Here is a 10,672-nt window from a genome sequence, read left to right as displayed (position 1 = left end):
TGTATTTAACGAATACATAGGGCGCACCTCAAGATAGGGAGTGAGTGCCTTCTATTGCGGCCACTGCTGTTGTGCGTAAATCCGACTCCTCTTTGCATGAACTATGTTTCTCTGCACGGTGGTGTTGGTGATGTTTGCATATGTCCTAAAAAAATCATTATTTAGACCGCGAACGTTATTTTGTTAAAATTGTGGCAATCAATATTCCTTAATGAACACATTGTGATACATGTTCTGCCGAAAGCATTGTGTGCATTACCCAATGGGGAGTCGAATATAGGCAAATCTCTCGCAGCTGCTCAGTTTCCATGATCTTCAGTTCAGCGTATAAATCAACACAGCATAGCGGAAGAAGACACGAAAAGCATTCAATGGAGGGAAAGTGAGGTTTTGGGCTTAATTAATATTTGGGGGACAACTCTCTTCAGTCTATGGTAACACAATAACTTTCAAATAGCTGGATACGCTATGGCAGCGGTGGCGAACACGCGGCTCTTGGCCAATAAGAATGCGGCTCCTTGCCTCATCATATTTTCTATATACTGTGGCTCTGCCTCGTTTCATGTTTAGTTTTTCCTCCCTCTTAAAACACACTTGAATGCAATAGAGTTAATGACAAACAATAAATAATATTTTGAAATTAATTTGGCAGATGTGTTGTTTTTATGCTGCTCCGGACACATGACTGACTGCCAATCATCTGCGTAGGTTACGTCTAATGCCGGGAAATTAAGGAAACATTTCATGTGCGTGCAGACTGTTACCTTCATGGTCAAAATGACAAAATGCAAAGAGAAACGGAAATATGAAGATGAACACAGGGCATTCCAGGAAGAATCGGAAGATTTTTACTATTTTGTTAAACGGAATGGCAAATCACTCTGTTTATTATGCAGTACCACGGTATCCTATTTCAAGACTTCAAATCTTCAGCGTCATTTTAGCACAGCCCATGCTAATATTGACACAGAATTCCCCAAAGGTACTGAACTACGCAAGCAAAGTTTGAGCACCTTGAAAAGCCAGGTAAAAAAACAGTCTCAAATATTTCAGCAATTGATTAAACATGGAGAAACTGTGACACTTGCCTCCTATAAAGTGGCAAGGGACATTGCCCGTGCTAAAAAAAAAAAAAAAACAGACAGCGAAGGCAAGTTTTTGAGAGTGTTTTGTTGATTTAATTGAAACTCTGGCTCCAGATAATAAAAAACTCATAAAGATTCCATTTCTGATCTACAGCTGTCACAACACACAGTTGAAACCAGAATATCAGACATAAACAAAGTGCTTGAATGAGGTCAGTGCGTGGTGTGTCTCTGACTCTCACACTTAAGAATGTCGGATGTTTGTGTCAAACTTGTTCGCCACCCCTGCGCTATGGCATGAGCATTCATGAGTACTTTTGCCAATAATGCATTGCATATGACGTCACACGTCCTCTTCTGCACAAGCGGGAAGATTGTGGCATCTAAACAAGAGACCCTTAAAACATTGGATTTCACCCAAATCTTTGGTATGACTCGGCCCTCAAACCTGTGACCTCCTAGTCTTGGGGCATTCCTCCAAACTTACGTCCACGGCTTTATATGACACACAGGGCGCACTGCACGATAGGGCTCCCCGCACAACTGGAAGAAAATCTGAGACTTTTATCGTGAAAATATGGTAACCTGTTGACCAAAATAGCGACCGATAAGGAAAAAGTGTTCGGTTCTGTATGCATTTTCTCATCACAAAAAATGGACGTTCCCGAATATTTTAAATCGTGCATGCTCTAACGATTTAAAATGTTGTTGGGAAATTACAGGTCACCGTTACGGAAGGAGTTATGTGTGTGATGACAGATATGCGTAACTTGAACAGTTCTTCCGTGGAAAAATAGGTAATTTGAAGGGGACAAATGGCTGTGTGACAAAAACCATGAACAGGAAATCCAAGATGGCATGGAGAACCATTCAGACGATAGCCGAAACTTTTTATTGAGTAAGAATGCATCACATTGGAAAATTCAAGAACCCTGTATTTCAGAAGAAAATCCTTTGCAACAAGCTTACCAGGAATATGATTTTCATGGGGTGGTGAAGTGTATTCATTAAGGTTACCAGACATGTTTTTTTTTCATGATTATAAGATTGCTTTTGTCATTTAAAAATATATATAATTCAGTAGTTTATTGCAAGACTAGAGCCTTCCTGTCTGTCTTTTGATTTCAACTGCATACCCTCGAGATTCTTGACATGAACATCAGCCAATAGGAATTGCTTGCTTCAAAGCAGGGGTTGGGAACCTTATATTTTATCGATTAAAATAAACTAACTAAGTAATCTCAGTTTTTAAATAAACTTATCGCGATTAATTTATTTAATCCAAATTTTACAAATGGCAGTAAATATGAAAAACATTTGCATAGAAAAATAAGCTAACATTTATTATGCCAAATGGTAAAGGTCTATACCAAGTACAGTAAACGTGCATACAGACTGCAATGACAAAGATGGCTTACATAACAAAGATATTCAAGTACCGTATTTTCCGCACTATGAGGCGCACCGTGCTATAAGGCGCACCTTCAATGAATGATATATTTTTAAACTTTTTCCATACATAAGGCACACCCCATTATAAGGCGCTATAAGTGCATGCTGATTTAAGATCAGGTAATTGTGCAATTTTCTAATTGTAATCCTGTGCAGTCCTTCGAGACATTTTTGTGATTAAGGGCGTCATGAATAAATGTGACTCAACTTGACTTGGCTACAGTAGAGGATGTAGTTACGTTATGCAACCGTTAGATGGTGCCGCGCTAAAGGGAATGTCAACAAAACAGTCAGATAGGTCAGTCAAACTTTATTAATAGATAACAAACAAGCTTTCCACAACTCCATTCACTCCCAAAATGAATAAACAGCCGTTTTATTATTTTCTCTGAGGTAAAGCATTTTCGTGACACAACTTTAACATCTTTGAACAACAGCAAGGCATAAACTTTTACTTTTCCTCGATTTAGTCAAGTCAAGTCAAGTCATTTTTATTTGTATAGCCCTAAATCACGAAGAGTCTCAAAGGGCTTCACAGATTAGCGCAAAGAAATGGTGATCATTAGCGGGTACTCTGCGGATGGTTATCGGGTCTGGGAAGTGACTAAGGCGGCGTTGGCAGAGGCAAAAAGCAATAGCGAGACTGCAGATCTGGCCTACTACTACTGCTAGGCTAACAACTCTCTGAAAACATCACTGCCGAGCCTGTATCTCACCAACGTAAGATCCATTACCCATGAAACGGTTGACCCGGAGTTACAACTCGTGTGAAACTGCTACATTTGGGACGGTTGTATTTCAATCATCGTGTAGACCAACACGCAAAAAAACGTCTAATACTGTTATGGTAAATTTAAACGTTAGTGCAATCGCAATATAGTGACACTCGTAATGTGCAAAAACAACAAGTGCAAAACAATAACAGTAAAGCAATAACATAATAACTGTAAAATGTAAAACGTTGTAGTGGGTTTTACATAATTCACCCATGGAACCATTGTTCAGTTAGCGAGTTCCTAGGGGGACTCTTAATTCTGCCGGCTCAAGCCACTCCCGTGTTCGATTCTTTAATGTTGAACTCCCTCGCTGCTGCTCTATTCCTGTGTTCTACTGCGTGACTGATCGCCTTGAGTTTAAACTCTGCGTTGTAAGCGTGTCTCTTAATAGGAGCCATTTCAGAGTCTTTATACAAACGCACAAATAAAAGAGAATCGTTGTTTAATATTTCCTAGTATGCACAGCGCACTTCTTCTACGCGAAAAATGGAGTCGGTGGCTGCTTACCGTAAGTTGCGAGACCTTGTAATTCAATATTGATCCATATATAAGGTGGACTGGATTATAATAGTCAGCTTTTAAAAAAAAAAAAAAAAAATCAGATTTTATGTGCGCCTTATAGTGCGGAAAATACAGTACTTTATGTCAACACTGTTGAATTGTAAATTTGCTGTTAAGCTCTCCTAAATATTTTAACCAAAAAATGCTTACCAAGTATCTGAAAAGTGCATAAAGCTTATGGTGTCAAAGCCAAATCTTTTATGAACAAAATATTCAAGTTCCTTATGTAACCGCGGTGTACCCGTCCCACCAAGGATCCACATTCAGGCTGGACTGGATGATGAGGCTTTTATTTCAGTTGCGTTAGCCGCGCGATGGAGACTGCAATGAGCGACACAACATACACACACCATGTGGTTAGCACCTCCGCTGGTTTTCAACATCTTTAGCAGCGCGCTGGAGACTGCTTAAAGCATATCAAATAAATAGTTTTCTTTTCAGTTAACATACAATACAGTTCAGAAAATCAACCATTACAATCATTTTTACATAAATTTTAACAAGATACTTTTAACAATTGATCGTATAGTGGTTTTAACTTTTACAATGAATTCAACTCGACATTTTTTAATCTAAATTTTAACCAACATCATCCTATTTACATATTTGTGAAAACAGAAATAATTATAATAATGAATGTAAAACACTGGAACAATTTACCTGCAATGAGCGACACAACATACACACACCATGTGGTTAGCACCTCCGCTGGTTCTCAACATTTATGAAGGAAATTAGCCTTTCAGTACAGGGCAATGTACGGCAAAACTAACATAAATGGCGACAGAAAAGAAACGAAAATAAATCCAACATCGATTACATTACTGTGTATGTTGCGAGATTTGTCAGTTGTGGTTTTAATGTTGTTTATAAACTTTTTGCGGAGCACCAAAAAGTCGTGGCTTACCGTTAGCAGCTCGCTGGAGACTGCTAAAGATATCCGCCTTTCGGTCATAAAATAAGAGGCTAAACTAAACCTTACCCCATACCAGCAGGTGGCACAGTTGGACTCGTCATTGTAGGACACTTATACTCTTGGACCAAACTGATTCAAAGTTGTTTGACGAGGTCCGCTGTCTGACTGTACCACCGCACCTGGGTGCTCAGCTTTCGAGTGATACATCAGGGAAGAAGTGCTCCAATGGCAAGTAAATTCAGCTTTGCAACGCATACATATCACTTTCGCCTTGTCAATATACCAAATGGGCAATGTTTTTAAGCAAAACGGTCCGCCTAAACTTGTTTCCTTTCTCTTTTCCTTCGCTAGCATGCTATGCCGCGTTAGCCTCAGTAAACGAAAGTGACTCTTCTTCGTTTGTTGGAACAGTGCGGCTTGACACTCGGGGGCATGCCTCGGGCAAAATTTAAATCGTTACGTTAATATATATATAAATATATATATATATATATAATGTTACCGCGGTGTACCTGTCCCACCAAAGATCCACATTCACGCTGGACTGGATGATGAGGTTTTTATTACAGTTGCTGCAAATGAATGAGTCACGACACGTGGTAAGCTTCTCTGCTGGCTTTGATCTCTATTAGGGGAATTAGCATTTTAGCACAACATGCAACGTCCGGCAAAACTAACATAAAAGGCGACAGAAACAAAACAAAAATAAATCCAAACAGCTTGACAACACCAAACACATTACTGTGCATGTTGAGAGATTTGTCAGCTGTGGTTTTAATGTTTAAAATTAACTCTTTTTCGGAGCACCAAAAGATCGTGGCTTACCATTGACAGTGCGTTGTTAGACTGCCAACAAACCCCGCCTTCCGGTCACGAGTCAAAAGCCAAACCAAACCTTACCCCATACCAGCAGGTGGCACTGTTGGAATCATCATTGCAGGACACTTACACAAAAACTATACAACATATTTCAGCAGGAATTTCAATAAAACAAAAGTTATTATAACACCTGTTACATATACCGTATTTTCCGCACTATTAGGCGCACCTAAAAGCCTTTATTTTTTTCAAAAGCTGACCATGTGCCTTATAATACAGTGCGCCTTATATATGGATCAATATTAAGTCGCAAAGTCTTGCAACTAAAGCAAGCAGCCGCCGACTAGATTTTCCCCCGAAGGCGAAGTCGTCCGCGGTGTATGCTGGGATTTATATACCGGCGTTTCATTTCCTAACCAATGTGTCAATCATCATCTGAATCAGTCACTATTGGCTAAAGTTATTCGGAGGCAAAGGGGGCGGATCCTTTTTATCATTTACAGGCTCGCATAGGCTAAAGGGGCGAAACAAAGCCTGCGATTGGCCGAAAAAGATGAATGTGAATTACACGTTGGTTGGGTTGCACTACGGCATAGAGAAAACATTTTTTAATATTCTGTATTTGTAAATATTTTACTCTCCTGGATTTACTCCACTCACGGTTGTAAGAAGACCATGGTTACGTATCATTAATGAACGTGAAGGCTGCAAGAGAACTTAGGTGAGCTATGCGGATTTATATTTTCCCGGTATCTTGTTTTAGAACGATCTTGATGTTTCTGTGATGAGTCTATTTTTAAACTAAATTCAATTCAAAGTGTTTATTGTCATATGCAGAGTAAAGAACCCTGTCTCACTGCACAATAAAATTCTTACTTTGCTGTCCACACAGTTGCCAGAAAAAAATAAAATGGAAACTAAGAAATGTTTGTTTGGTGACATCGTACGGACAACGCATCCGCACGTGTCTACGACACGTATTTGCTTCTTTGCAAGCTTTCGTGATGTTAAGGGGGTAATAAGATTGACTGAACTATCTGACTGTTTTGTCGACGTTCCCATTGTAGCGCCTTATAATCCGGTGCGCCTTATGTATGGAAAATATAGGACCAAAAACAAGGCTCTTTACAGTGTGGCCAGGGTTGACCTGAAGAGAGGCATTACGAAAGCAAAGGCAGCCTACACGAGGAGGATCGAGCTCCTCTTCGCTGGAAATGACCCGAGGAGGATGTGGCTGGGTCTTCAACACATCACTAACTTCAGAGGCCATAACCTGGCAACTGTTGAGGCTGATGCTTCACTAGCTGCGGCCCTTAATCAGTTCTTTGCTCGCTTTGAAGCTGAAAGGCAACAAACAGCTTCATCACACCCACCAACAACCAGCAGCAACACACTCACATTTCAGGAGCATGAAGTTAGGTGTGCGCTGAAAACTATAAACCCCAGGAAGGCAGCTGGCCCGGATGGAGTACCAGGGAGGGTACTCGGGGACTGTTCCGATCCACTGCCTGGGGTCTTCACCACCATCTTCAACGGGTCCCTGTCACAGGCAACCGTCCCACCTTGCCTCAAAACCTCCACCATCATTCCCATCCCCAAAAAGTCAGCAGTGGAAAGCCTCAACGACTACTGGCCTGTCGCTCTTACGCCTGTGGTCATGAAGTGCTTCGAGAGGTTAGTATCCCAGTACATCCAAACCTCCCTGCCACTCACACTGGACCCCCACCAGTTTGCCTACAGGGCAAACCGCTCCACTGACGAAGCCATAAACACAGCACTTCACGCCGTGCTGAAACACCTGGACCACCGGGGGAGCTACGTCAGAATGCTCTTTCTGGACTTCAGCTCAGCTTTCAACACCATTATCCCGGAGATCCTGGTGGAGAAACTCACACACCTAGGACTCTCTCCCTCCATCTGCCACTGAATAATGGACTTCCTCTCAAACCGCCCACAGTCCGTGAAACTCGGTAACCACGTCCCTCCCACCCTAACACTGAACACTGGCTCCCCCCAAGGTTGTGCACAGAGCCCCCTGCTTTTTACCCTCTACAAACACAATCATTAAGTTCGCCGTCGATAGCACCTTGATCGGCCTCATCTCTGAAGGGGACGAGGCGGCGTACAGGGATGAGGTGGAGTCACTGTCAACGTGGTGTTCAGAAAACCACCTCATACTGAACACCACAAAAACAAAATAACTGATACTGGACTTCAGAAGGAATGGCAGGAATCCAGCACCACTCATCATAAAAGGAGACTGTGTAGAGAGAGTCCACTCCTTCAAATTTCTGGGTGTGCACATCTCCGACGACCTCTCCTGGTCTGCAAACACCAAAGCGGTGGTAGGGAAGGCCCAGCAGCGACTGCATTTCCTGTGAGTGTTTAGGAAAAACCATCTAAAACAGTAGCTGCAGGTGTCCTTTTACAAAGCCACAGTGGAGAGCATTCTGACGTACTGCATTACGGTGTGGTATGCTGGGTGCACAGCAGCAGACAGGAAAACACTCCAGAGGGTCATCAAAACAGCCCAGAAAATCGTCGGTTGCTCTCTGCCCAGTCTGGAAGACATTGCCTGCTCTCGCTACCTCAGCAGAGCAGAAAACATCATCAAGGACTTTTCTCACCCCGGCCACCACCTCTTCGACCTGCTGCCTTCCGGCAAGCGCTACAGGTCACACAAAACAAAAACAAACAGACTCAGAGACAGTTTCTTCCCCAGAGCCATTACCACCCTAAACACACACCGCACAAAAAACTAAAAAACTCTTGCAAAAACACTACCTTATACGAACATAAATGGTACTCATGTCTATGTTTCTTGCACAATGTTGACTGCACTATGTTTACTGCTCACCTTGCACAATGTTGACTATCTTTTTTTGCACTATGATGACTATTTTTGCACCAAATGCATATGTTGATTATTTTTTGCACAATGATGACCATTTTTGCACCAAATGCATATTGCACAAACCCTTACGATACCAAACTGTATGTAACATCCTACATGCCAACATTTGTGTAAATTTTGTGTAAATTATAACTATAACCTTATCCTCTTTGTTTTATAACCTTATCTTCTCTGTTCCTTTATCTTCTTGGTTTTATTACCTCACTGTAAATGTGTGAACTGGAGTGTCATGCCCAATTTTGTTGTCACAATATGTTAACCCAAGATCCACATTCACGCTGGACTGGATGATGAGGTTTTTATTACAGTTGCTGCAAATGAATGAGTCACAACACGTGGTAAGCTTCTCTGCTGGCTTTGATCTCGTTGACAGCTCGCTGTTAGACTCCCCAAAACATATCAAAGAGATTTCTTTTTAGTTTACATAAAATATATTTTAGAACATCAACCATCACAATACATTTTTACATCCATTTTAACAAGATACTTTTTTTTTTTTACGTTTACAATGAATTCAACATGTTTTTCTTTAAACTGAATTTTAACCAACATCATCCTTTTTTTATATATGAGAAAATAGAAATGATAACAATAACGAGTATAAAGATCGGGTACAATTTACCTGCAAATGAATGAGTCACAACACAACACGTGGTAAGCTCCTCTGCTGGCTTTGATCTCTATGAGGGGAATTAGCATTTTAGTACAACATGCAACGTCCGGCAAAACCAACATAAAAGGCGACAGAAACAAAACGAAAATATATAATAATATATATATATATATATATATATATATATATATATATATATATATATATATATATGGGCAGCACGGCGACGCAGTGGTTAGCGCGTGTGCGGCACAGTTCTGAGGTCGTGGGAACCTCCTGCGTAGGTTCAAATCCAGCTACCGGTGTATGTTCTCCCCGTGCTTGCGTGGGTTTCCTGCGGGCACTCCGGTTTCCTCCCACATTCCAAAGACATGCATTTCAGGTGAATTGGCCGGTCCAAATTGTCCCTAGGTGTGACTGAGCCAGTGAGTTGTCTGTCCCCGTGTGCCCTCCGATTGGCTGGCAACCAGTTCAGGGTGTCCCCTGCCCGGAGATGGCTGGGATCGGCTCCAGCCCCCCGCGACCCTAATAAGGATAAGCGGTACAGCTAATGAGATGAGATGATATATATATATATATATATATATATATATATATATATATATATATATATATACATACTGGATTGAAGCTAGACCAGTGTAGCTATGACTTCGCATGGATTGCGATCCTCAATGCTCAACTCAAAAATGGAACGAATTAGAAATTTAATGAAGGTCTCATTTTATCTCCAAGCCACATGTACTCATGAAAAAGCCATATGTGGCTCGCTTGCCATAGGTTCCCAACCCCCGCTGTAACGTTAATCTGGTTCGAGTAACATGTACGCACAATGGTAAACTTAAAACAAAAATTTTGAACGCTGAAAATCTGTTGACAATTCTAAAAGATTGATGGTGATAGAATTGCCCTCAATTATCAATAAATGTGTGTTTACGGCGTTTAAAATGGTTAGTGTAATTCTTCCATTAGGCAAAGACCACAAATTCATCGGGATAAAATCTCAAAAAGGTATCCATAAACTTTTGCCAATATCAGCCTGAATGTTCCATATCATCATTGTTTAAGTGGTACAGCAGCGCTACTGTCCCAGCGAGTCGAATAGACAGAACTACTTCAACATAAGACCCTTTGGTAACCCCATTGTTTGACTATAGCTGAGCAGGGCCTGAGTGATCAAGTGTTCAATTCAGACCTACACACATGCACGCACACTACACGTTTACATTATCCTAAAGCGCTTTTTCTTTCATTGTATTTTTAACCTGAAATAAAAACCCCAGGCAAATGCTCTTCTAAACATACAAAAGTGTTACACAATGGTGCTTCATGTTTCTAAGTGACAGCTGCTGCCGAATTTTTTAAGATAGCAAGTACACTGCTTTTTGATCAACTCCCTCCAAGGTCGCAGTGAAGTGCCACTGGAGGTGACTTTTGTATGTCTCTTCACCCAGTCATTCTTCGCCTGTCTCTGCATCCGTGGTAAATATATTTTTCTTGTGGTCACTTGAAGGCTTCTTACACTTTGTGTCTTCA

Source organism: Urocampus carinirostris, chromosome 11 (assembly GCF_059441175.1).
Source record: "Urocampus carinirostris isolate Australia breed hairy pipefish chromosome 11, RoL_Ucar_1.0, whole genome shotgun sequence".
Lineage (NCBI taxonomy): Eukaryota > Metazoa > Chordata > Actinopteri > Syngnathiformes > Syngnathidae > Urocampus > Urocampus carinirostris.
This window is presented reverse-complemented; position numbering follows the sequence as displayed.